Raw genomic sequence first — 14,078 nt, forward strand, 5'->3', positions numbered from 1 at the left:
GATTCTAAAAGAAACTGTTAATGTTTTCAAAGGGAAGTGAATTTAAAATAACAAGATAATAGTTTTAAAAGCAAGCACTAGGGTTAAAATAAATAGTTTGTTACTAAGAAGAAATTAACTTCTATACTCTGGAAATGCGTTATGCATCATGCTCATACCCTAGAAATTCTGCACATGGCATATGTTTAATTCAAATTAGACCAAATCGGGCCCACTTCATATGGGTCAATCAAACAAAATAAATAAATAACACTAAATAGACAACCTAATCAGTCGATAAGTTGGCATTTAAAGGACAGTTATACAGTAATCAATGGTCGGGATCAGACAAACATGTGTTTAATCAGAGGTTAGGTTTACTCAATAAATCTGATTTTGTGGTATGATCTATCCACGTCGACAAACGATTGTCCACGAATCAGAGGTTAGGATTGTTCACCTAACCTGATCTTAGGACTCTGACTTTATGAAAATAAGCTCAGCAATTTAGTCGGTTTAACATGAGTTGATGCATGCAGCGTCTACATTTTTTGATTGCCCGCGTATGAAGCTTCAAACGCTGCCTGAGTATGTTATATAACCCCTCTCTTCTAATTAGTCATCAAAATCAGATTTAATAGATCACTGTATTTAATTTCGATGCATTTACCTTCTCACTTAACACGTGGCAAACATTTCAAGTAATCTTAACCGTTGCTGTGATCGGAAGATATGCAGATACACTGTATCTCAGAAAGCAGCCGGATTCGAATTTTATCCGTCCCATAAATGGGAACAGTTGGTGTAGCAATCCACATTCAACCAAAAAAACCTTAACAAAATAAATGGTCAGAGTAGTCCAATTATCGAAGAAGAATTTATATAGTCCATCCAGATGGTGGTCCACTGTATCAACGGTTCAGATCATGAATTAGTATTTTCAGTGTGTTGTATAAAAAGGGAACTGCATGAAACTTCCTACAGCAACTTTTCATATCAGCATTCCTGGTTTTTCGGAATCAACACGCGCCAACGGCACGAGGGAGATACACGACGCCGTCCAACAGATCACACGCACCGTCCTTTGGGCGGCAAATTTGTCCGTTGGTTTCCCGCCAAACTACAATAGTCGGTGATCTTGATGCAGCTCATTCCTCAAAGTACACGTGGCAAACATGTGGGTTGATTGGGACCGTTAATCTGGTGGGTCACAACATAGATGGGCCACCTGCCAGATATCACAGTTATGGGAACTCTTACCATTAAATTATTGTGTTTTGCTGAGCCGCTGATCAGATGGCTACCACAATACTATCCTCTTCTCTTGGCCTTTTAGCCCATGGCATTGGTGGCCCACCAGATTTAAGGCCCCTATTTCTGCACGTGTTTGCCAAGTGTAGCGATGAGGGTACTACGTGGACCTAACCATAATACATGTTGGAATGATCGCATTTCTCGTTGTGGAGTGAACTGACTCGTACGTGTGAGTGAATAGCCCGGTAGATCCAGCCATCTTAACCATCCGACCCACGACCGAATTTGGATCAACGGCTATTTTCCTTTCAGCCGTCCATTTGATGTCCACCAAGGCCAGGATCATACTATAGTCTGATATTTTAAATGGGCTCCATCCATGATGTGGCCCACTTCTCTGGAAGGTTTAGACTGACATACATTTAACCGAGAGTGGTCTATTGGAAACTCAACACATGTATTTCAGTTTTAGAGCGCTTGTAAGGTGCGGCACGTGTGGTTACACGTATACACATCCCGGCACACGTGGCAATATGGTGAATAGGCACGATTTCCGAGATCGCCATCAATTGGGGTCCAATGATTATATCATTTGGAGTGAGAATGGGACTGTTTCACTCCTAAAAACCAACGGCTAAAAACAAGTTTTTCAAGCCATCGACGGCTACGGCATTGAGGCCATCAGAACCGTCCAAATATCCAGAACCACTGTAGATTGGTCACTTCCCTAAACGCAGATTGATTAGGCAATGGTTACCTGTTATTGAAGAGCATTTGTACGTTGAATATGTACCGTTAACTGCCATCTCATTTGTATCGTCCATCAGATGTCCACATACACTCCAGTTAGGATCAGGACCATGTTTCCAGTGTATTTTTGGGAAACGGATTGGCTACTCCCCCTACGACCAGCCAATGACTGATGGTTGGTGCTTTGTGGGCCCCACCATGATGTATGTGTTTCATCCATGCCGTCCATCTACTTTTCTAGATCATTTTTTTATACAAAGCTACAAATGAGGTGTATCTCAATCTCAACTGGACCACATTACATGAAACAGTGTTGAATGAACTTTGACTATTAAAAACTTTTTAAGAGCCATAAAAGTTTTGGATTAATATGATCTTTGTTTTTCCCTTCATCTGGGTCTTTATGGCCTAATCAACAGATTGGATGTCAAATAAATAGTACAGTGGGCATTATTTTAATGGTCGATATCTAACTACTACTGTTTTCCTGTGTCGTGGTTTACCTGAGATTTATATCCCTCGCAAATTTGGTTTCGAGCCCTGAAATGATCTATAAAAATGGATGAAACACACACATCATGGTGGGCCCACAGAGCACCGACCACCAGCCACCGGGCTGGTGGCAGGGGGAGTAGCCAATCCGTTCTCGTATTTTTGCGTCCATATTCCATCTACAGCGTTTCCCAGAATATGGGCGGTTCGGACATGAGCTACAGGCCACGTGTACATTTGGAAGAGAGGAGTTACATGATACTCGGATAGCGTTTGACGCTTGATACGCAGGCGCTCAGAAGATACACGCGTGGCATGCATTTTCGTTAATCACACAGACTTAAGTTTTGGAATCAACAAGTAACATTCCGAAAATAAGATTGTTTGATCAATCCTAACCTTTGATTCTAGGACAATTTTTTTCTTGAATTTGGGCCATTGTATATATTTTATTCTTAACCGTCCAATAACTGTCCACCAATCCGATATTCTATAAAATAATTGTTATGGTTAATGATACAATTAAACATGGATCATTATTTTGGACAGTTTATATGTCGGGCATGTAAATTACAAGCGCCTGCGTATCATTCATCATACTTCCAGAGTACCATAGTTTCTCTTTGGCTAGCACCAATTTCTTTGCCCCTCTTTCGCTGATCAGGACCGTCAGCACGTGTAAACGCATGATCTGAACCGTCCGTGTTGTAGACATCTAAGAAAAGTGGGCCGAAGTCCGAACAGATTCTGACCATCATTGTATGCAGAAAGTTAGAACATTGAAACGGAAAATGTCAATGGATCATATTCATCTCCGAAAATCAAATGTCACAATAGTTTCTTTAGAATGATTATTGAACCGTGAACCCATTCTTGATATTAATAAGAAAGTGGACGGTTTAAATCATCACAAGATCTCAGCATGTGGGCCCAATGGGGCGAAACATGCTGGCAGCACTTTGTCGCGGGACAGGGAATCGCTACTCCCCACTATAAGTTCTCCCCCTCCGACCCTTAAAATACCCCTTTCTTCTCTTTTTTTGTTTTTGTTTTTGTTTTTTAATTTTCCCGCCTCTTGATTTCCCTTCCGGGCCGGCTGCCAAACGCTCTCTCCTTTCCCTCTCTTCTCAAAATCGAACAGATCACGATCGCAGTTCGCAGAAAATTCCGGAATAGCATCTTCGAGGCCAAATCTCCAGAGATGCCAGGTGAAGATCGCCACGATCTCTGTGATACTTGAAAGATTTGGGTTTTTTCTCCCCATTCGAGAGTAAATTCTCCAAAATCCGGTTTTCTTCGAAGTTCTCCCACCTCTTTCCATAGAAGATCGCAGATCCGCTCTTTGATTCTTTAATTTCAGCGGTAGCAGGTAAAAATCATCGAATCTTACGATCCTTGCATTTCTATTGTCGGAAATTCTGCTTCGAAACCCTAATTATGGTCCAAAACATCGAAATCCAATCTCGTTTTGTTTTGTTTTCCTTATAAGATCTCTGTATTTTTCTCGTTTCCAGGTCTTTCATTGCTTGATCTTCGATCGGACGGCAGATGGCGTGCGTTTGCAGATCGGAAGATCCAGATCCGTCCTCGAAACTCCGAGAAGGTCCGGGAGAGAGACGAGAAGCGGTAACCGTTTTCTTGCCTAACGAAGAAGAGACGGCACCAGAAACGGATGCGGAGTGCTGCTGTACGCCAACGGCGAAGGAATGCAGGATCCCTGAGACGGTGACGTGTCCTCCCGCGCCGAGGAAAAGGAGAGCTGATCGGTTTTCGAGTCTTCCATCCGTTCGGCCCAAGGAGTATTTCGTGCCGCACAATCTCGACGCGTTTTTCACTTCGGTGTCGGTCCCAAAGGCGAAGTATTTTCGGTAATTCTCTAGAGTTCCAGGGGTATTTTGGTCCGTCGGTTGCAGAGAATGTCGCAGTGCAGGAGGTGGGGAAATGAGGATTCGGAGGGCATTTTCGTCTTTTCAAAGGACAGATGAGGCGAAGAAAACAGAGGTTCAAATGGCCGGTAGTTGCCGCTTATGTCAGTTGAGTTCGTGTGGCGACGAAGCATGTAAAGCAACACATGTGAGGCATTCCATGTAATAAACGGCGCTTATATTGCACTAAAGTCTGTTGTTTGAAAAAATTTTATACTCTGGCAAAGTGTGTTACATGATACGCAGGCACTTAACAAATTACTTATACATTACATGTGAAAAGCAAATTATTCAAATTGAACTATGTACATTTTGGGTCGTGTGCGTAATCAAAGGACAAGTGCAGTCTTGCCAAAACTGAATGTGCGGCTCAATTTAAATCAAACAACTATGACCCCAAGCGCGAAGATAGGTATTTACGTGATATGTGACCGAAATCGAATAAGATTGGTTATATGATAATCAAAGGATAAGGTTCGTCCTCTAATAATGAATTTATCTTTAAATTCCATACAAAAAGATTTTTCAATACAGATAAATGAATAAGAAATGAATTCTTATAATCAGTCATGGAGTATAGGTATAAAATACCTTTGTGGATGGAGAATTTTGATTGATGCTCGAACTGAATCTAGCATGTGAGCTTAAATTCTAAATTACTGCTAAAGTTAAAGCTACTTGATTAATGTTACGAATCATACTAAAGAATGTAAACAACAAGCAAAAGTACATGATTACACTTAGAAATATAATTAACTAGCAGAAGAGTAAAGAGATTACATTAAGGAATGTAAATAATAGATAATTGAAAGATATATTTGGTTTAATTGGGGTTGGTATGAGATGATTGTTTTGCTGAGTTACTTTATTATTTATAGCTTTAACTCGATCATCTAGATGTTTTTCACGTTTTGACGGTTGCTATAGCTATTTCAACACTACTGATCTTTTGGATGCTCCACATGTTTTAATGGTTGTTATAATTGTTTCAGCACTACATGGCTTTTTGAAGATTTCCTTGTCACATGTCCTAGTAATCACTCTGGGCCTCATTGCTGACTCAAGCGCATTCCACCTGGCCGCTTGATTAAGCTCCTGTATGATTATCGGCCACTTGATCAACCTCTTAGATATCTTTCGGCCGCTTGATTTACCTTCTAGATAACTATCGGCCACTTAGTTTGCTTTTAAATTCCTCTTAACTGCTCCATATTTTGTCATCATATCAGTTGTAATTCCGTAAAAACACTCCAAGCATATATAAAAATCTTTAGCATATAATATCTTTTCCTTCCTATAACACGTGTCTTGTTTAATTGAGTTTTCCAAGAACGGTAAAGAATACGGTACAACATTGTCCCCCCCATATTGCTTCACCTTTAGTCAAAGATAAATGCAATGTTAATTCATTATTTGGCGTAATAATTGTGATTACTCAGTCATGTAAAAACATTGATTTCAGCTATATTAGTCAAACCCGCACATCTTGATCGAAAAAACATAAAAATTTGCTAACTTAATCGAACTCGGCCATCTTGATCGTAAAACGGCAAATTCGGTTGTCTTAGTCAAACTTAGCAATCTTGATCGAAAAATAGTAAATTCGATCATCATGGTCAAATAAGGCCATCATGATCGAAAAACAATAATTCAGTCATCCTGATTTTAAAATGGCAAAATCGGTCGTGATAATGGAGATTGTCAGTCAATCCATTCCAAATAAGGCTTATGGTTAATTAAAGGAGTAATACCATTCCGAACTTAGCTTGCTACTTCCTCAAACATTTGAATAATTTGGTCATAATTCAAACAACGTGATTCGGCCATTAGATGTGATTTAGGGCCTACCTAGTTTTGTCTTAAGGGATAAAATTCCTAACTTATCGCTCTGGTCACCTAAACTCGACGAACGAATGTTCTGTATCTCTTAAATTAGAAACGGATGAATATTTTATAGTGGAAGATGCAATTGTGGTGTTTGCGATACTGACACCAGATTTTTGACATAACTAATATTAACAATTGGTTGAGGCATATTTTGTTGCGACACGATAAGTGTTTTTTCAGAAAACATCTTATTCAGACTTTTGGCTTGGTTAGCCATCCATCCGTCGAAGGTTTCGATCTGAATTTGTAATTGCTTGGCCTGAACTCTTAATTACTCTTTTATATGCTGATTCACCATTTGCATATCACATAGCACAACCATCATTTTCTCAAAAAGATCTGTTGGCCATCTCGCTTTCTCGTTACTTTTAAACTAATTCATGTGATCTATTCCATCGGGTGTGCCAAAAACCTATTGTGGTTTGATTTGCAGTTTCTGTCACATGATAAATGTGGGTGTGCTAGAATTAAATGTGCAGTTCAATTCAAACCGAACAATTATGATCCCAAGCGCCAAGATAGGCAAATACGTAATATGTGACCGAGATTGAATAAGATCGGTTACCTATTGAGTCACTTGCATACTATGTTAAAATGATCAGGTGATAGTTAAAATGATAATAGATGGAGAACTTTAATTGATGCTCGAATTGAATCTAGCATATGAGTGTAGATTCCAAATTATGACTAAAGTTAACAAATACTTGATTAACGACATGGATCACACTAAGGCATGTAAATAATAGGCAAAAGTAAAGGATTACACTACGAAATATAATTGACTGATATAAAAGTAAAGGGATTACAATAAGGAATATAAATGCTGGATAATTGAAAGATAGATTTGTTTTGATTGGGTTGGTATGAGACGATTTGCTTTACTAAATTCATTTGCTATTTATGGCATTAATCCGACCATCTGGATGCTTCACATGTTCAGACGATTGTTTTAACCGTTTCAGCACTACTGATCTTCTGGATGCTTCTCACATTCTGATGGTTGTTGTAACCATTTTAGCACTACAGATCTTTTAAATGCTTCTCACGTTCTAACAGTTGTTGTAACCGTTTCAACACTACACAACTTTCTAAAGACTTCCTTGCCACCTGTCCTAGTAATCATTCTAGGCATATGTGCTTACTTGACCGCATTCCACTTGGTTACTTGGTCGAGCTCCTAAATGTCTATCTGCCACTTGATTGAGCTTCTGGATGACTATCGGCCACTTGGTCGACTTATTAGATGACTATCGGCTATGTCAACTTCCTGAATGACTATCAGTAGTTTAGTCTGCTTTTAAATTTTTCTCAACTACTTTCTACCTTATCATCATATTATTTGTGACTTAGTAAAAAGTACTTCAATCAATTTTAAGGATTTTTAACTTGTAATATTTTTCTATTGTTATATCACAACACATGTCCTTTTCAATTGAGTTTTCCAAAAACGAATAGAAATATGGTGCAATAGGTTCCGGTTTAGATTTAACTTGACCCTAAAGTTACAATTATTGGACTAGGTGACCGTCCCTTTGGTGGCTTAGGAAGTGTGACACTGCTACTTGCTACCAAGCTATACTAGACAGTGATATGTGGGCTCACAATGATGTATGTGCTTAATACATGCCGGCCATTAATTTTGGATCATTATTTTAGGGCATGATTTTAAAAATGAGGCTGATCCAAATCTTAGGTGGCTCGCCTCAAAGGAAAACAATGTTAATTGCATGCCCACTATTAAGAACTTACTAAGTTCCACTGTAATGTTTATTTGCACCTAATCTGTTGATTAGGTCACAAAGACATGGATGGATGAAAAACATATAAATATGAACTTAATCTAAAACTTTTGTGGCTCCAAGAAGTTTTTAACGGTGGACGTTCAATCACCACTGTTTTCCCATGGTATGATCCAACTGAGATTTTGATATAGCTCCTACGTCAATATCAAACGGTTCTACTTCAACTCCATTCAGTTTAGGCTTTCTCGACCAATGTGATTTTGGGACATTGGCTTTAACGAGCATGCCTCATGTACAACTCCTGAGTGCCTGTATATCAAGTGACATAACAGTCAAGAGTATAAAAAACTCCCTGTTGATACTGATGTGCAATCAATTTGATTGGATCTACGTATTGCTGCTAATGTAAGGTTACAAAGGAGGCAGATTGGGTGGTGGGGAGCCCATCTCTGATACCATACAGCCCCACCAATCAAATCTGGCTACATCAGCCCATGAGCTTATGATTTGTGTTTGTTATGGGCCGTCCACTCAGTCCATGAGCTTATGATTTGTGAAGGGAAGCAAATGCCCAGCCCAATTAGTAGTTCTGAAACTCTGGCCTGTCCAATATATCAGCCTTGAGGTTAGCTTGAACTCAACCCATAGTAAGCTTAAATCAAGCCAGGCCAGATCAATTAGCCCAATTGCAACCTAACAATGTACAATTGTTGCATTTAAGGGTGCAGCTTGGTTTGGGTCAACTGGAACTTTAGGGTGGGGTGGGCTTGGGCTGAGATCTTGGGCAACTCAGCCCAACCTTATATGTATTACATATCCATGTGAGCTATGCCTTAAATACATTATATGGACATAAAACTATGATTGGAACCATCAATCCATGGGGTCTACGCTATACACGGTTCATGGGTGGAACCATCCATACGTAGACCGGGCCCACATGCTGAGTAGTTTGATATTTTTTGAACAGTCTATCAAAACATTTGTGGGTTTTTTTTTTTGTTAATAATCAATTTCTTTGATTTTATTGCTTATCAGTGGTAATCTTACCCAACCCGAACTGAGCCGACTTAAACCTAATTATCTTAGGGTTGAGTATTCAGTACCTTGGGTTGGGTTGGGCCTTGGACTAACTCCTCTTGCGCTCGGGCTGGAGTTGGGCACCTCCCGAGTTGCACCCAAAGTGGGCTAGAGGAAGGTCAGACCTGTTCAATTCATGGAAACATTACCTTTAGACACACACGTGTACTTGTACGCACACCAGTTGGCCTCGTCTATGGCTCAAATAAACTATGTGACCAGGACCAAGTAAAAGCAAAGCATGTAACTTGATGAAATGAAGGTTTTAAAAGTAAAAATCAGGTGGCTGATGATGAACATGTAAGCTTGCATTGGCAGATGTCACTGTAATATTGCTCATGCAACATCTCTTATATGGGTGGCAATGGGCCAGCCCAATTCATACAGCCAGAGGTCGGACCCCTAAACTTGGCTTGAGTGACAGGCTCAGACTTGAAATCTAGGACTGGTGTTTGTGCTAGGCTGGGCATGGGCTTATGATGAACTGCCCAGCCTATGGCCCAGTTCAATCATCAAAAGCATGCAGCTATAAAAAAATTTTTAAAAAAAGAAAAAGAAATAACAGTTTAAAGAAACTTCTAAGTGGTTCTCATTCAATGCAGGCATGTGCAGAAGAACTCAATGATAAAGCTATTTATATGATGTGACTTGTCATAAATGGAGGGAATACCACCAAAATTTCTTAGATAGGACTATTTTAAACTTTTAATTATTCTACTCTTTTCCTCACAAGGTTGGCCAGGCTGTCTTAGGTCTAGGGCACTTAATGGAGTAAGTTTGGCTTGCCACCCTTATGTTGAGATGTGGAGTCACATCTAGGCAGCGCCACTTTACAAGTCGAGTGTTCTGCTCGACCGGTCGAGTGGCCCACTCGACCAATCAAGGGCTGACTCGACTCAAAGTCCAGCGATATATGATTTTCTAGGTCCATGGTGCTCGACCGGTCAAGGCTTATATTGGTCCGCTCAACCAGTCGAGGTTACGCAGATTTGGTTTGCGGATTTGATACGGACTGTGGAAATTTGAGGCGATTTCACAAGGGTGCAAAATAGAAGTTGCCTAAACTATAAATAGGGGTCCCTAGGGCTATTCTAGGGTAATGAGAGTTATTCAAAAGTGTGGGCAAAGGGTTTTCTTTATATATTTAAAGGGAAAAGGTTAGTATATTGCTTGTACGTAATCTCGTTTTCTTCATAGTGAAAGTTTTGCACCGTGATTTTTTACCCTTATTGGAGTTTTTCCACATATATTTTGTCTTGTGGTTTGTTTGGAATGCTTTGATTCTACTTCTAGATTATATTTCTTTCTGTTTATCATTTATAGGTGAGACCGGAAATTGGATCTCGGTTCACTAGCGTTGTTAGCGTGTTGCGCAACAACTAGTATCAGAGCTATTGGTTTAGTTCAAGTGGTAGCGATGATGGAAGAAGGGAAGCCTAGAATTGAGAAGTTTGATGGTTCAAACTTTACCTTCTGGAAGATACAGATGGAGGATTATCTGTATCAGAAGGACCTCTATATTATTCTAGGAGGAAAAGAGGAGAAACCAGAAAAGATGACAGATGATGAATGATTTTTTATTGGATCGGAAGGCTTTAGGAATGATCTGACTCTCTTTGTTTAAGAGCGTCGCTTTTAATATATCTAAGGTAAAAAATACAAAAGAATTAATGGAAGCCCTAGCTACGATTTATGAAAAACCCTCAGCATCCAAAAAGGTTCATCTCATGAAATGACTATTCAACAAGAAGATGTCAGATGGTGAGAACGTGGCTGAACATCTAAATGAGTTCAATACAGTCACGAGCCAGTTGGAATCCGTTGACATTGTTTTTGAGGACGAGGTCAGGGCGTTATTGATTTTGTCTAGTTTGCCAGACAGTTGGGATGGTTTGGTAATTGCCGTGAGCAATTCTTCAGGGTCGACAAAACTAAAATTCGATGATGTGGCCGGTCTAATTCTCAGCAAAGAATTTAGAAGAAAGACATCAGGAGTTTCAGGGGACTCGGGGAATGCTCTAAACGTTGAAGAAAGAAGAAGATCGTTGAACAAAGGAAGCAATAAACACGGACATTCTAAGTCGAGGAAGAAGTCCAAAGGGCTGAAAGACAAAGACGGATATTAGCATTGCGAAAAAAAGACATATGAAACGTGATTGCAGGACGCTTAAGAAACAAGAAGGAAGATCTCAAGGCGGGAAGGATTCAGTGAATCTATCCGAGGAGAGCGACACAGAGGCGTTGAACTTGTCTCTTGATGCGAGGAACGAGTCTTGGGTCATAGACTCGGTGCTTCATTTCATGCCACTTCATGTAAGGAAGTTCTGCGTGATCATATGTTAGGTGACTTCGAGAGAGTCTACTTGGGTGATGATGAGCCGTGCAGTATTGTTGGAAAGAGAGACGTTCATATAAATCAAAAAAATGGAACGGTTTTGAAATTGGGGGATGTCAGACATGTACCGAGTTTGAAACGAAACTTGATTTCAGTGGGACAGTTGACCGATACCGAATATGTGATGACCTTCACCCGTGATTCTTGGAAGATCACAAAAGGTGTCTTGGTGATATCTCGAGGCAAGAAGGAATGTACTTTGTACGTGACTTCAGGATAATATAGTTCACTCGCAGTCGCATCAACTGGAGTGAACGTGCAGTTATGATATCAGAGGTTGGAACATATGAGTAAGAAGAGGATGAAAGTACTATTGTCAAAAGGGAAGCTATCAGGACTGAAGTCTATTGACTTGGAATTCTGCGAGGACTGCGTATATGGCAAGTAGAATAAGGTAAGTTTCAAGAAAATAAGATGCGCTCCAAAGACGCATCTATTAGAGCTTGTACACACTAATGTGTGGAGACCGACACATGTATCATCTCTTGGTAGCTCACGTTATTTTGTTTTTTTTATTGATGATGCTAGTAGAAAACTGTAGGTCTTTTTCTTAAAGCATAAATCTGATGTATTTGATGTATTTAAGAAGTGAAAAGTTATGGTAAAAAATGAGACATGTAAAACAATAAAATATGTCAGATCAGATAATGGGGGAGAGTACTATGATAAGAGGATTGAGGAGTATTGTGCAGCAAATGGACTCGACCACCAGAAAACGATTCTAGGGACACCACAACAGAACGGTGTGATTAAGCACATTAACAGGGCCATTCTTGAGAGCGCTCATGAGGCTACATGCAGGATTGCCTAAGACGTTTTGGGCAGATGCTGTGAATACTGCCGCATATCTCATCAATAGAAGTCCCTCAACACCATTGGAAGGTGGGCTACCAGAAGAAACGTGGACTGAGAAAGAAGTAAACCTTACAAATCTCAAAGCATTTGGTTGCACTTCATATGTTCACATTGATGCAGAGCAAAAAAATAAATTGGATGCGAAGTCCAAGCGGTGCACGTTTATAGGCTACGGGTAGCATGATTTTGCCTACCATTTTTGGGATACAGAAAACAGAAAAATCATCAGAAGCAAAGACATAGTCTTCAATAAAAAGGTGATGCATAAGGACAATGTGCAGCAAAATAAGGCCGATGAGAAAGAATTTGTAGAGTTGGAAGAGTTACCGGACACGGGTGTTATAGTGCCACATGATGATTATACATAGGAGCATTATGAGGCAGAGCTACAGACACCGGTTGTGAGGATGTTTACTTGGGAGAGGAGACCCACGGTCCGATACTCATCCTCCTTACATTATCTACTGCTGACAGATAATGGTGAACCAGAGTGTTTTGAAGGGGCATTACAGTCAGATACACGGGTAAAGTGGGAAAGTGCATAGATGATGAGATGGACTCTCTTGAGTCTAATTGTACATGGAAGCTAGTCACTTTACCTAAGGGTAAGAAAGCTCTTCATAACAAGTGAGTTTATAGACTGAAGAAGGAGCACGATAGTTCGTAACAGTACAAGGCTAAATTGGTTGTGAAAGGGTTTCAACAGAAGGCAGATATTGATTTCACTGAAATATTTCACCGGTAGTGAAAATATCTATGATTCGCATGATTTTGAGTATAGTGGCTACAAAAGACTTACATCTAAAGCAGCTAGATGTTAAGATAGCCTTTCTTCATGGGGACCTTGAAGAAGAGATATATATGCATCAGCCGACAGGATACATGGCACCAAGAAATGAGAACAAGGTGTGTAGACTGAAGAAGAGTCTATATGGCCTGAAGCAGGCCCCGAGGCAGTAGTACAAGAAGTTCAACAGTTTCATGCCAGAAAACGGTTATAGGAGATGTCATGCAGACCACTGTTGCTATTTAAAGAAGTTTGATATGTCATACATCATCCTTATTCTGTACGTTGATGATATGCTTGTGGCCGGATCAAACATGAAGAATATCTCAGATCTCAAAAGACAAATGTCTAAAAAATTTACCATGAAGGATTTAGGAGCTACAAAACAAATCTTAGGCATGAGGATAAAGCGTGACAAGAAAAACAAGAAACTAATTTTGTCACAGACAGAGAACATAGCCAAGATACTTGATCGATTCAATATGGGAGGTGCTAAGCCGGTTAGCACTCCATTAGGCAATCACTTCAAGCTTCCTAAGGAGCAAGGTGCAAAGACGTAGGAGGAACGGGACTACATGGCTAAAGTCCCATACGCGTCAGCTATTGGGAGTCTCATGTATGCTATGGTGAGTAAGAGGCCAGACATTGCTCAAGTAGTGAGAGCTGTTAGCAGGTTCATGAACAACTCCGGGAAGGAACATTATGAAGCTGTGAAGTGGATCCTTAGATACCAGGTAATTACTGTGGATGTAGGGTTGTGTTATGGAGGATCGTAAATTAAACTACAAGGCTACGTAAATTCAGATTTGGCAGGAGATATCGATAGCAAAAGAAGCACTACAGGTTATGTCTTTACTCTGGGTAGTGCTGTAGTCGGTTGGATTTCTTAGTTACAGAAGATAGTATTTATTAGTACAACGGAAACAGAATAT

At 40.0% G+C, this 14,078-nt stretch overlaps 1 long non-coding RNA gene across 1 annotated transcript; it reads left to right on the forward strand.

Annotated features, from left to right (window-relative positions):
* The first annotated feature begins 3,154 nt into the window (after positions 1-3,154).
* Positions 3,155-4,639, forward strand: LOC131231505 (uncharacterized). The gene is made up of 2 exons (XR_009164394.1): positions 3,155-3,844; positions 3,990-4,639. It is a non-coding gene; the product is annotated as an uncharacterized LOC131231505 (long non-coding RNA).
* Positions 4,640-14,078: the final 9,439 nt, after the last annotated feature.

This window comes from Magnolia sinica, chromosome 17, assembly GCF_029962835.1.
Source record: "Magnolia sinica isolate HGM2019 chromosome 17, MsV1, whole genome shotgun sequence".
NCBI classification, from domain to species: domain Eukaryota; kingdom Viridiplantae; phylum Streptophyta; class Magnoliopsida; order Magnoliales; family Magnoliaceae; genus Magnolia; species Magnolia sinica.